We start from the raw sequence: 14,252 nt of genomic DNA, 5'->3' as shown, positions 1-14,252 counted from the left end.
GTTATTGTCATTATACTGTGCATATGTTTCCATTTTTGCTTAGGTATTACCTATATAGCTCATACTTATGCCACTTGTTTATTGATACAGTGTGAAGTTTTAGTTCTTAAAAGCTATATAAAAAAATGGAACCTAGGGGAACAATACAAAGAATCAATATAACAAAGAATTACTTCTTCGAGAAAATCAACAAGATAGACAGACCTTTATCCAAACTTACCAAACAACAAAGAGTTAACATGCAAATTAATAAAATAAGGAATGAAAAGGGGGACATAACAAAAGACACAGAGGAAATCCAGAGAATCATCAAGTCATACTTTGAAAACCTATATTCCTCAAAATTTGAAAATCTAAAGGAAATGGACAATTTTCTGGACAGATTTCACATACCAAAATTAAATCAAGAACAGATAAGCAACTTAAAGAGACCTATAACCCCTAATGAAATTGAAGGAGTCATCAGAAGTCTCCCAACCAAAAAAAGCCCAGGGCCAGATGGCTTCAGTGCAGAATTCTACCAGAAATTCGAAGTACAACTAATACCAATTCTCCTCAAAGTATTCCACACAATAGAAGCAGAAGGGTCATTACCAAACTCTTTTTATGAGGCTTCAATAACCTTGATACCCAAGCCACACAGAGACACAACTAAGAAAGAGAACTACAGACCAATATCCCTTATGAACATTGATGCAAAATTCTCAATAAAATACTGGCAAATCGAATCGAAGAACACATCAGAGAAATCATCCATCGCTATCAAGTGGGCTTCATCCCAGGGATGCAAGGATGGTTCAAAATACAAAAATCCATCAATGTAATCCACCATATAAACAGACTGAGGAAAAAAAAAAACACATGATCATCTCACTAGATGCCAAGAAAGCCTTTGACAAAATCCAACACCCCTTCATGATAAAGGTCTTGGAGAAATCAGGAATAACAGGATCACATCTCAACATAATAAAAGCAATATACAGCAAGACAACAGCCAACATCAAATTAAATGGAGAGAAACTCAATGCAATTCCTCTAAAATCAGGAACAAGACAAGGCTGTCCACTCTCTCAATACCTCTTCATTATTGTACTTGAAGTTCTAGCTAGAGCAATAAGACAACAAAAGAGATCAAGGGAATACAAACTGGAAAGGAAGAAGTCAAACACTCACTATTTGCAGATGATATGATAGTCTACAGAAGTGACCTGAAAAACTCTTCCAGTGAACTCCTACAGCTGATAAACACCTTCAGGAAAGTGTTATTAATTCAAAAAAATCTGTAGCCCTACTATATACCGATGACACATTGGTGGAGAAAGAAATAAGAGAAAAATCACTGTTTACAATTGCCACAAACAATATAAAATACCTTGGGGTAACACTAACCAAAAAAGTGAAAGATCTGTACTCTAAGAATTTTGAGTCTCTAAAGAAAGAAATTAAAGAAGATACCAGAAAATAGAAAATCTTCCATGTTCTTGGAGAGGTAGGATCAACATAGTAAAAAATGGAAATCTTGTCAAAAGCAATCTACAGATTCAATGCAATCCCCATCAAAATCCCAACACAATTCTTCACTGACTTTGAAAGAACAATTCTCAACTTTATATGGAGAAACAAAAGACCCAAGATAGCCAAAACAACCCATGTTCTGGAGGCATAACCAACCTTGACTTCAAGCTCTATTATAGAGTTATAGTGCTTAAAACAGCTTGGTATTGGCACAAAAATAGACAGGTAGAACAATGGAATAGAGTTGAAAATCCTGATATTGACCCACACACCTACAGACACCTGATTTTTTTTCCTTTAAAAATTTTTTTATTAGTTCAAGTTAGGGAACAAGCTTGTTTCAAATGTAAGTCCCTTCTCCCTCTCCTTCCCCTCACCCAAATCCCTCCTCTCCCACCCCCAACCTACCCCTTACCGCATCCACCCACCACTCCCCAGGCAGTGTAGGGCCCACAACAGGGGCTCTGCAGAGTCCACCAAATCTTCCTGTGCTGGGCTTGGGCCCTTCCCCATGTGTCTAGGGCCAGAGTGTCTCCCTACATGTGGGATGGGCTCTCAAAGTCCCTTCTTACACCAGGGAAAAATACTAATCCACTACTAGAGGCTCCCTGGAGTGCAGAGGCCTCCTTATTGACATCCCTGTTCAGGGGTCTGGATCAGTCTTGTACTGGCCTCCCAAACAGCATCTGGGGTCGATGTGATCTCCCTTGTATTTCTGTGGCCAAGTATTTCTGTGGGTTTCTCCAACCTGGTACAGACCCCTTCGATCTTCATTCCTCCCTCTCTTCAACTAAATTCCAGATTTCAGCTCATTGTATTTCTGTGGATGTCTGTCTCTGCTTCCATCAGCCACTGGATGAGGGCTCTAGGATAGCATAAAGAGTAGTCATCAATCTCATTTTAGGGGAAGGGCTTTTAGGTTATCCTCTCCACCATTGCCTGGATTGTCAGATTGTGTCATCCTTGTAGGTCTCTGGAGATCTCTCTAGTTCCAGATCTCTTCTTGGACCTATAGTGGCTCCCTCTGATATGGTAACTCTCATCCTGCTCTCTCTTCTCTATTCTTCCCCCCAACTGAATATTTCTGCTCCATTTCCACTCCTCTACTACTCTTCTCTTGCTCTTATTGTGGCAGCTCCTTCTCCCTTACCCTCATGCTCCCAATTAGCTCAGGAGTTCATGCCTCTTCCCTTTCCTGGGGTCCATTTATCCCTTAGAGTCCTTCATGTTTCCTAGTTTCTTTGTTGAAGAGGATTATAAGCAGGTAATCTTTTGCTCTATGTCTAAAATTCATATATGAGTGAGTACATACCATGTTTGTTTTTTTGTGACTGGGTTACCTCACTCAGGATGGTTTCTTCTAGTTCTATCCATTTACCTGCAAATTTCAAGATTCCATTGCTTTTCTCTGATGATTAGCACTCCATTGTATAAATGTACCACATTTTCTCTATCCATTCTTCAGTTGAGGGGCATCTAGGTTGCTTCCAGGTTCTGGCTATTACAAACAATGCTGCTATGACCATGGTTGAACATATGTCCTTGTTATATGAACATGCACTATTTGGGTATATGCCCAAGAGAGGAATGGCTGGATCTTGAGGTAGACTGATTCCCATTTTTCTGAGCAACTGCCATACTGATTTCCAGAGTTGTCTTACAAGTTCGCACTCCCGCCAGCAATGGAGGAGTGTTCTTTTTCTCCACATCCTCTCCAGCGTAGATTGTCATTGGTATTTTTAATTTTAGCCATTCTGACAGGTGTGAGGTGGTATCTCAGAATTGTTTTGAGTTGCATTTCTCTGATGGCCAATGATTTTGATCACTTTCTTAAGTGTCTTTCAGCCATTTCAGATTCCTCTGTTGAGAATTCCCTATTTAGTTCTGCACCCCACTTTTTAATTTCATTGTTTGTTGTTTTGGTGGCTAGCTTCTTGAGCTCCTTGTATATTTTGGAAATCAGCCCTCTGTCAGATGTGGGGTCAGTGAAGATCTTTTCCCATTCTGTGGACGGTTGTTTCATCTTACTTACTATGTCCTTTGCCTTGCAGAAGCTTCTCAGTTGCAGGAGGTCCCATTTATTAATTGCAGAGCTCAATGTCTGTGCTACTGGGGTAATGTTCAGGAATCGGTCTCCTGTGCCAATTTGTTCAAGGGTAATTCCCCCTTTGTCTTCTAGAAGATTCAGTGTAATTCTGATAGGTTTGGCTTAATATGTTATTTGACCTTTCTCTTTTGCTGCTCTTAATATTCTTTCTTTATTTTGTATGTTTGAGGTTTTGATTATTATGTGGTGAGGAGACCTTTTTTGTGGTCCACTCTATTTGGTGTTCAATAGGCTTTTGTACTTTCATTGGCATGTTTTTCTTTAGGTTGGGAAAGTTTTCTTCTATGATTTTGTTGAATATGTTTTCTGTACCTTTTAGTTGTGTTTCTTCACCTTCTTCTTCTAGGTAGACAATGTAATGTAAGATTTTAGTCCTTAACAGTAATATTATTACAAACTATTTAGGATAATAAAGAAATGCAGATTAGTAGTTTGTTACCTACTACAATTAAACTTGTAGTCATGTTAGGTATGTTATCATAGTTAAACAGAGATTCTATTTTAGATAGACGGATGTTGTTCAACACTTCTGAGATTTACAGGATCTGACATTATGATGTTCTAATAACAAAGATTCTTTTATCATGACAATGGGACACATCTTCCTGGCAGCAACAATCTACTTCAGAGAAGATGATGGACATTAAAGAAATTCCATAAGGAGTTTACATTCTTTGTCATCAAATTAGACACCTGATATGGGACAGGAGAAAAAACACTTTGTCATAAATTTAGACACTGGGTAAGAAGTTGCCCTTGCCTCACCTGTTGACAGTATGCTGCTCAAAATGCACAAGCAGGATAGAAGGGAAATGACTGAAGACATTTGTGAAGACAATATCCTGCTTCACAGAAAAGTCTGTGAGATATTCTATGCTTGTAGGCTCAGTCACACTAGCAGGTCAGCAGGAATACTCCTGCAGGCAGGCTACACCAATAGCCCCCACTGGACCCTGTAACCTACAAATCCCATTATCCCAATAATGCCACCCATCCCCTACAACCTAAGTGGCTCCCTGGGACATAGACATCTACTGCAGGAGAGGAATGAGAGTCAGGCCCCAAACCCACCCATCCACTCTGACCTCAGCAGCTCCTTGGGACAGAGACATATACTACACATAACATACAGAGGATGAGATAGAGGACTGAGAGGATTGGATCAAGAGGCAAAAACATTGCCTGCACCAATGGGAAGAAGATATGGGTAGAAATCAATTCAATAATATTTTCAACAACTTAAAATTCAACATGGCAATAACAGAACCTAGTGGTCTTACATCAGGAAAACCTGGATATACCAGGCCCTTAAAGTAAAAATTCAGTATTTTCTTAAAAAAATAGAGGAAAGACAAAACAAGTAATGGAAGATACCAATAAATCCCTTAAAGAAAGCCAATAAAATCAACAACAACAACAACAAAAAAGAAAGAAGATCAAGGCTTGAAAGTTGAATTGGAAGCAATAGCAAAACACAAATGGAGGGAATCCTGGGAGAGGACAATCTGGGTAAACAAACAGCAACTATAGATGCAAGCATAGCCAACAGAATGCAAGAGATGGTAGAGACTTTCAGTCACTGAATATAAGACTGAGGAATTAGATTATTCAGTCAAAGAAGACATTAAAACCAATAAAGTCATAACACATAATGTCTAGGAAATCTGGGACACCATGAAAAGATTAAACCTAAGGACAATAGGGATAAAAGAGGGAGATGAATACCAGCTCAAGAGCACAGAAAATATATTCAACCAAATCATAGAATAAAATGTTCCAAACCAAAAGAAGGAAATGCCTATGAAGATAGAAGAAGCTTACAGAACACCAAAAACACTGGAACAAAAAAGTCTCTTGCCACATAAGAATCAAAACACAAAATATACACAATAAATAAATAATGTTAAGAGCTACAAATGAAAAAGTTCAAGTAACAGAAAAAGGCAGAAATATCAGAATAACACCAATCTTCTCAATGGAGATTCCCAAAGCCAGGAAGCCCTGGACAGACATTAGGCAGACTCTAAGAGACAATGGACTCCAACCAAAACTACTATATCAAGCAAAATTTTCAATTGGCATAGATGGCGAAAACAAGATATTCCATGACAAAACCAGATTTAAACAATACCCATCAATAAACCTAGCCTTATAGAAAACACTAGAATGAAAATTTCAATCCAAGGAGGTTAAATGGTCCCAAAAAGCACAGACAGTAAATAATCCTACATGAGCAAATATTAAGGAAAGGAAACATGCACACCACTATCACCAAAAAATAACAGGAAGCAACGATCATTGGTCACTGATATCCCTTTATATGAATGGACTCAACTCACCTGTAAAAAGAAACAGGCTAGCAAAATGGACTTGAAAACAAGATCCCTCCTTCTGCTTCATACAAGAAACCCACCTCAACATCAACAGCAGACATTTCCTCAAAGTAAAGTGCTAGGAAAAGAGATTCCAATCAAGTGGACCTAAGAAGCAAGATGTTGTGTCTACCCTAATATCCAATAGACTTCAAACTAAAAGTAATCAAAAGAGATGATGAAGAACATTTCATATTCATCACAGAAAAAATGCTTCAAGATGAAGTCTCAATCTGAAAGATATATGCCCCAAATACAAGGGTCTGACATTTGTAAAAGAAATATTACTAAAGCTTAAATGGTACATCAAACCCTACAAATTAATAGCAGAAGACTTTAACACCACACTCTCACCAGTGGACAGGTCTGCCAGACAGAAAATTAAGAGAGAAATAAGGTATCTAAAATATGTTATGATGCAAATGGGTTTAACAGACAGCTACAGAATATTCCACCTAAACACAGAGGAATATACCTTCTTTTCAGCACCCTATGGAACCTTATCCAAAACTGACCACATACTTGGTTACAAAGCAAATCTCACACACACACACACACACACACACACACACACACACACACACACACACACACACACCCCACACACACAATAATTGGAATAAACCCCTGTATCTTATTAGATTACCATGGCTTAAAGTTAGAATTCAACAACGGAAATTTTAGAAATCCTACAAACTCATGGAAACTGAATAATGCCCAATTGAATCACCCCTGGGTTAAGAAAGAAATGAAAGATTTCCTTGTTTTCTATGAAAATGAATGTGCAAAACACCCAAACTTATGGGACATTATGAAAGCAGTGCTATGAGGAAAGTTCATAGCACTAAATGCCTACCCAAAGAAGTTAGAGAAATCCCACACTAGTGAATTAATAAAATTTCTGAAAGCTCTAAACAAAAAGAGTCAAACTCACCAAGGAGAAGTAGACAACAGGAAATAATCAAATTGAGAGATGAAATCAATAAAATAGAAACAAACAGGACAATAGAAAACTAATAAAAACAAAGAGTTAGTTCTTTGAAAAAATAAACAAGATAGACAACTATCTTATCTAAACTAATCAAAAAGCAGAAAGGAAATATCAAAATTAGCAAAAACAGATATGGAAGGGGGAAAAACAAATGCTGAGAAAACCCAGAAAATTATAATATATACTTCAAAAACCTATACTCTACAAAATTGGTAAATTAAGAAGAAATGAACAGTTTTCTGAATAGATTATACATACCAAAATTAAATCAAGGCAAGATAAATAATTTAAATAGAACTATAAATGGTAAGGAAATAGAAGCAGTCACTAAAAGTCTCCCAACCAAAAACAGGCCATGACCAGATGGCTTCAGCACAGAAATCTATCAGAATTTCAAAGAAGAGCTAGCTCCTATATACTTAAGAAATGGCTAATAAAAGATGAATGATTACAGAAAATTCAGACTGTTGAGTTACACAACAGGTGGTAGGTACAATCTTCTATTTGGGGGATGTAGAATTTATATATAAAAGATATTGCCTTTGTTTTTTGAAGAGTCATATCTAAAAGTATTAAAAGTGCTATCTGTTAGATCTTTGAATATAATCTTAGGCAATACCCATAGGCTATCTTTTAAAAAAATCTATAAAGGGATCATTAGGATAATGTTTATATATATAGATCCCAAGTAACATGCTAATGCTATCTTTTAGTATTATAAGTGTGGTACAAATAACCAGAATTCATTTTATTTAAGGTCACAATAATTTTGGTAGGGTATTTACTAGTTTAAGTAATGTCATTTCCTTCATTTTTATTCTGTAATTTTTGTAAATAAGAAGTTATAGTCTAATGAAGAGAAGTATGAAATATATAAATTTCTGAAACACAATGGACTTGTTGATCATGTAAGATTTGAAATGTATTCTTTACCATTTTATGAGTTCTAAAAATAAAAGAATTCCGAGACCTAAGTGTAGGCTCTATATGTTGTAGAACAAATATTTTCTGTATTAGAAGTTGAGTCTGTTTTAATTTTTCTCCTTGAAGGGACCACTGAACAATCAATTCTTTGTTATTCATACTCTAAAGGGAAAAATATTAAGGGGCACCCATACCTTGGAGTTCACAGCTTAGTCAGCCACTCCATCACCTTCAGGCTTCATGTGTCAGACTCTGTTTTACTCTCAGGCATCTGAGAGATTCTGAGTTTCCATCAGATCACCTGGGAGGCTGTGCTACAAATGCGTCTAGCTTCATGGAGAGGTGCCAGAACTAGAGGAAGCCACAGCAGCTAGGGAGACCATTTGGCCAGAGATTTTTGGGGTGAGGGGTATCCTTTTGAATTGGACCCAAACAATCCATTACTGAAGTCCAGAAAACAAAATAATTGATATGGATTTTATCTCACTTTCAATACTGTTTTTACATTAGCTTCTATGCATTTCATTTAATAGCATTAAGAACTTCTAGTTCAAAAAATAAATGAGTGAATTCTCCATTCACTTGTACAATGTCACAGAGCTATTGTTCTGAATCTTTTGCTTCACTGAGTGATAACATATAATTAAATAATTGTATACAATGTTTCTGTCAGAAGACTGAGTGAAGAACCCATGCTATTTCACTGTCTCTCTTATGATCACAATTCTTTGAGTGAAAGGACTGAGCTCCTACTTTCCACTTGAATCAAATTAAATGCTTCTATTTAATGGAAAGACGATTTTACCATCTCTGAGGTTTGAGTTCCATATGATGAGAGAAGTTGAAAGGAGGGTCTCTGCTAACTTCACAGCCAGCAGAGTGAACAACCCAGAGGAATCAAGAAGGCAGTTCAGTTGAATATAACACAATAGCTGATGTTGGTTCACATTTTGGGAATCAGACCATGAATAGTTAATTTTACACATATGCAAGCACAACACAATTTGGCAAAAATTGTTTCTGATTATAATGAATTCAATCCCACATCCACAATAAAGTATGTGTAAATCTATTTGAGGGCCAAAGTAAACTAAATGAAGATAAGACATGACTAAATGATAAGTCTTTGTAAAGACCATAGAGATAGACAGAGAAAAACATATTTGTAATTTGATGCCAAAATGTCTCTAAGCCACACAGATGGATCAAAGGTCACTTGGCTACTAAACACTTCATTCCAAGCCTTCTGGAAGGAAAACAGATGATGCATTTTTCCTTTGAAGAAGAACACTGTGTGCTTAATAGTCCAGATTCCTCTAGGGGTTATTGTGAGCACAAAGGTCTTTGTGTCTCTGTACAAATTCTGACATGCACCAATATTGGAGAAAGTTTCTCTTGAAGATATATTCAAATTGATAAGTTCATTGTGATTCATCAAATTATTTTTCTGTTGCTCTACCAACTTCTAATATAAGTTACATTTTTGCCAGGAGATAAAACCATAAACAATTGCTATCTAAATGAACAGTTTGTAGTTAATTTTCAGTTCCAGAGTGGTAAGGAATCATAACAATGGGACAAGTGACAGATCTGAGCAGAAATGGGAATCTGGGGTCCCAAATCTTGAAATGACAGCACAAAGTAGAAGAGACGCAACTAGATATAGGAAGAGATCTTCACAGCTCTGCCTTCCCCCAGTGACATACTTGTCCCTAAATAGTGCCCCAACTAGTTACAGAATATACAAATATTGGATGGGGGAATTTCTTATTCAAATCACCACACTTTTATATTTGTAGGAAGATGTGGCCTGATTCTGATGGAAATTATGAAATTTGTTGTTAAATTATCCCTATTGGAAATGTGAATGAAAAATTATTGGTGTCCAATAAGGTAGGTGGAAGTTAGATGACTATTGAATGATAGTGAATTGATACAAATAGTAAGTTGAGAGAACAACACAGTATTTTCATGATGAATTATTTATTTTCAGAAAAAATAAAATTCTTAAAATAATGCAAACTTTAAATAAATCAAGTGAACTTTAATTCTGACTCAGCTGATTAAATCAGTAGTAGTAAATTCTAGGTAACCTCTTTTCCTGTTTAAACTTTATAAAGTAATAACTGCCATGATTAGTAGTACAAATATGTATGGTAGTACATGAAATTTTTAACTCATGGTAATGTGATATGTTTACTGAAATTTCTACAAAAATGTTGATCATTGTACTATTGGCCCTTGAGTTTATTTAAAACACAGTATTTCTTTTACTGATCAGATAGATTTTTCAATATTTAGTAGTAGATCATAAACTAAAGAAAATTAGTGTTCAAACTTTGTCCCATATCAGCAGAAATCAATCATGAGTGACTTCTACAACCCTATGTCATCTAACCCCTTTTGCTGTATTTAACTCTATTGTCCAGGGGCTGAACTGACTTTTAAAAAATGTTTTATTATTAATTGTATTGATTCTGCCCATGATCTTGTAATGTATATGCTATCAGACAATCTCCTTATGTATCTCTAGCAACTGTTTTGCTATGAAAATCTTAACATGTATATTGTGAGACAGTTGGTATTGCCCTCTCTTCAGTAAAATCATTTATTATTGCCATGATTACAAATTTGACTTATTAGGCTAACTTCAACTACAGCCTTGGTCCTACCACTACCACAGGTAAGCTCTTTATCTAACAATGCTTCACCAATATACAGATTAATCAATTTAATATAACATAATTAATATAATGAAAACTAGTACATAAAATTAACATTCTAAACTAACATTCCAATTCTTGATAACTTAAAACTATAACATTTAGACATGCTTACCAACATTGTGCCATGCAGATTTAGGTGGATCCATGCCATTCCTTTATCTTATAATGGTTCAGATAAGTCATGGGATCAGATACAGGCTCACTTGAGAGGTGTTTAGAATAGTTCCAAGTTAGGCATAGGCATGGGTCTATAGACTGCCAGGTGCTCCTAACTGACACCCACATTCAGGGCACCTGGTTGGGTCTTATGTTGATTGGTTCCCCAGCTGTGAGACTGGGGTAATATCTAGTGAAGCATAAAGGGACAAGAGCACCTAAACAAATTGGAATCATGGGGTGTAGGAGAAAGATGAGGGGAGAAGAGAACATAGGGATCAGGAACATTCAGTGAGGAAAGGAATAGAGGAGAGCAAGAAAAAGACACTTCAACAGAGGGAGCCACTATAGGTTTAAAGAGAAATCTGGCACTAGGGAACTATACAGATATCCATAAGGATGACCCCAACTAGGAATCTAAGAAAGAGTGGATTTCTAGGGGAAGGGTTTCTAGGCCATCCTCTCATCAACCCTTCCCCTAGAATGAGATTGATGAATACTCTCTATGCTATTCTAGAGTCCTCATCCAGTGGCTGATGAGAGCAGAGACAGACATCCACAGAAATACACTGAGCTGAAATCTGGAACTCAGTTGAAGAGAGGGAGGAATGAAGAACGAAGGGGTCTGTACCTGGTTGGAGAAACCCACAGAAACAGTTGGCCTGAAAAAGGGAAAGCATATCGACCCCAGATGCTCTTTGGGAGGACAGTACAGGACTAATCCAGCCCCCTGATCATGGATGCCAATGGGGAGGCCCCTGCACTCCTGGGAGCCTCTGGAGGTGGACTGGCGTTTTGCCCTGGTGGGTGGGAGGGACTTCAAGAGCCCATCCCACTTGAAGGGATTCGCTCTGTCTCTGAACACATGGGGAGGGGCCTAGGCCCAGCACAGGAAGATTTGGTGGACTTGGTGGAGCCCTGGTTGGGGGCCCTACCCTGCCTGGGGAGTGGCGGGTGGATGGGGTGGGGGGTAGGTTGGAGGTGGGGGAGAAGGAATGGGGGTGGGAGGAGGGAGAAGGAGAGGGAAAGTACATGTGAAAATATTAATAATTTAATAAAAAAAAGAAAGAGTGGAGAGGCGACCTTAAATGCCCTTCCTCTATAATGAAAATGATTACTACCTTAAATGTCATCCTAGAGCCTTCATCCAGTAGCTGATGGAAGCAGAAGCAGAGATACATAGGTAAGCACTGAGCCAAACTCCTGTAATCCAGTTTCAGAGAGGGAGAAGTGATGAATCAAGGGGTCAAGACCATGCTGGGAAAACCCACAGTAACAGATGGCCTGAGCAAGTGGAAAAGTAAATTCTTATCCCTTCAGAAGATATGGAGAATATTTAACACCTATACCCATAATAATAAAAAAATAAATGACCAAATTTATAACTAACATAATGGTTCTTTTTTCTTTAACAACATCAAATGAAGTAAGAATCTGTACAGAATTAAATATGTAGGGTACCCATTAAAATAAATGTACAGCATGACTCATTTTGAAGCTTATAGATCAGAATCATAAAATGACTCAAAATTCATTAAAGGTGTAATAAAGCAAAAAAGCATATTGAGATAAAGCAGCCATGTATGCCTTATTTATATCAATTTCTAAGGCAGAAGACAGATTATAAGTATAAGGTTAGGTAAGAATGCATATCAAAATACAATCTTTTGAAGAAAATCATATCACCATACTAAATTGCATAGAACTTTCTTTAGGGATAGTTTTAATGTATTTGGATCTGAATAATGTTACATAATAATGAACAATAGTACTGCAAGGGTGATCCACATTGGATAGCCAGTGCTGGTTTCATCAATAAAATAAACTATATTTATAGATACAATGACTCATTCTAAAATTATTTTGTTTTACTTTTTACCCATCTTATGATTTAGGGCCTACACAGATAATCTGGGGAAAGATTCACCCACAGGAGATACTTTATTCCAAACAATTATCATTCTTTCATCTATTTCTCAAATCAGATAATAATTCAAACCAATTTTATGGCCCAGCATTTAGTCCAATCTAGACAAGTCTTTATGTCTAGTGGATAGAGGCATTAATTATCAATAATGGTCTGAAAGAGAGCCAACTGTTGAATTGAATTGAATTAAATGTATTAAATGAAAATTGAATAAATACAATTTGTTCAATATACTCATTTTCTGTTCATGTAAAATGTAAGGAAACTCTCCTATTTGCTTGATTTTATTAAATTTAGATTTCTTATCTTTATAAATGAAGCTACTTGCAATGGACAAATTTGTCACAAAAGTATCTTGAGCCTTTTTTTTTTAAATTATCATCAACTTAGAATAATGACCAAAATATGACAGATATGATGTTTGCTTCAGTATTAGTTATTGGTCTACTGAAAAAGAGAGAAATCACTCGTCTTATTGGAAACCTAGCCAACTACCAAATCCTACTGACCTTAGAGATCTAACAACTACTTATTTACCTAAGAATAAAATTCTAATTGAGTTTCCAATACTTATACTTATTCTCATGGTCAGAGTTTAATTAACCCTCACCCCTTCATTAAAGTAAATTCTTATTGCAACAAATGGAAAAATGAAAAAGGACTCTTCAAAATGCAGAGAAGTGAGTGCATACTGGGAGACCCCTACTGATACATCTACAAACTAAGACCTATACCATAGGCTCGGGAATAATTGTGGAAGTGAAGGCAGGAAATTATTTTATCCTAAAGATTGAAGTTGCTATGAAACTTTATCAACTAAAATGTGAGCGATGTGGCAATACCCATGATGTCTTGCTTAAAACTGACACCAACATGGCTTTTTTAAACATTACTAAAATAAGGATGACATCAACAGAAATGCTAACTTGGAATGGGGAAAGTCTCAGAAGTCCTCAACCATAGACAAGTGAGTACTGTCCACTAAGGTATACAGAAAGGAAGATACATCATTTATTCCAGACAAGTGAGATGGCAACTTATTTTCCAATAACATAAATTAGTTCATGAACTTATATAATACAATGTTATAAAGGTAAACAGGATATATGAATGTATGTGTAAAATTAATTAAATTATGTTTTAATTTTAATAAACAAATAAAAACAAGCATTAACCACTGATTATTGATGTAGGAAAAATCATTTCTTTTTTGAAATATATAGATAATTCTATGATTCAATATGCAGGTATCTTACTATGAAATCAAATGTAAATCATTCTCAATATTTTGATTTTGATGAAAGAGAAGGTTTACCCATTATCTACTTATGAGACTTTGCACAAATTTTTTGATGAAATCAGAACATTTTAAAGATTTCATTTTTAAGAACGTAACAGATATATTTTCTTTAGAAAAACATATATTAAATCACTTAGGCATGCAGGGATTTCTGCTTTAAAATAAGTTAAAATGTACATCATTATTATGTCTGTTACTTGGTATATGACATTTCAATGATAGAGATAAAGTATC

Source organism: Cricetulus griseus, chromosome 4 (assembly GCF_003668045.3).
Source record: "Cricetulus griseus strain 17A/GY chromosome 4, alternate assembly CriGri-PICRH-1.0, whole genome shotgun sequence".
In the NCBI taxonomy this organism is placed as follows: domain Eukaryota; kingdom Metazoa; phylum Chordata; class Mammalia; order Rodentia; family Cricetidae; genus Cricetulus; species Cricetulus griseus.
Note: the sequence above shows the minus strand (reverse complement) of the source record.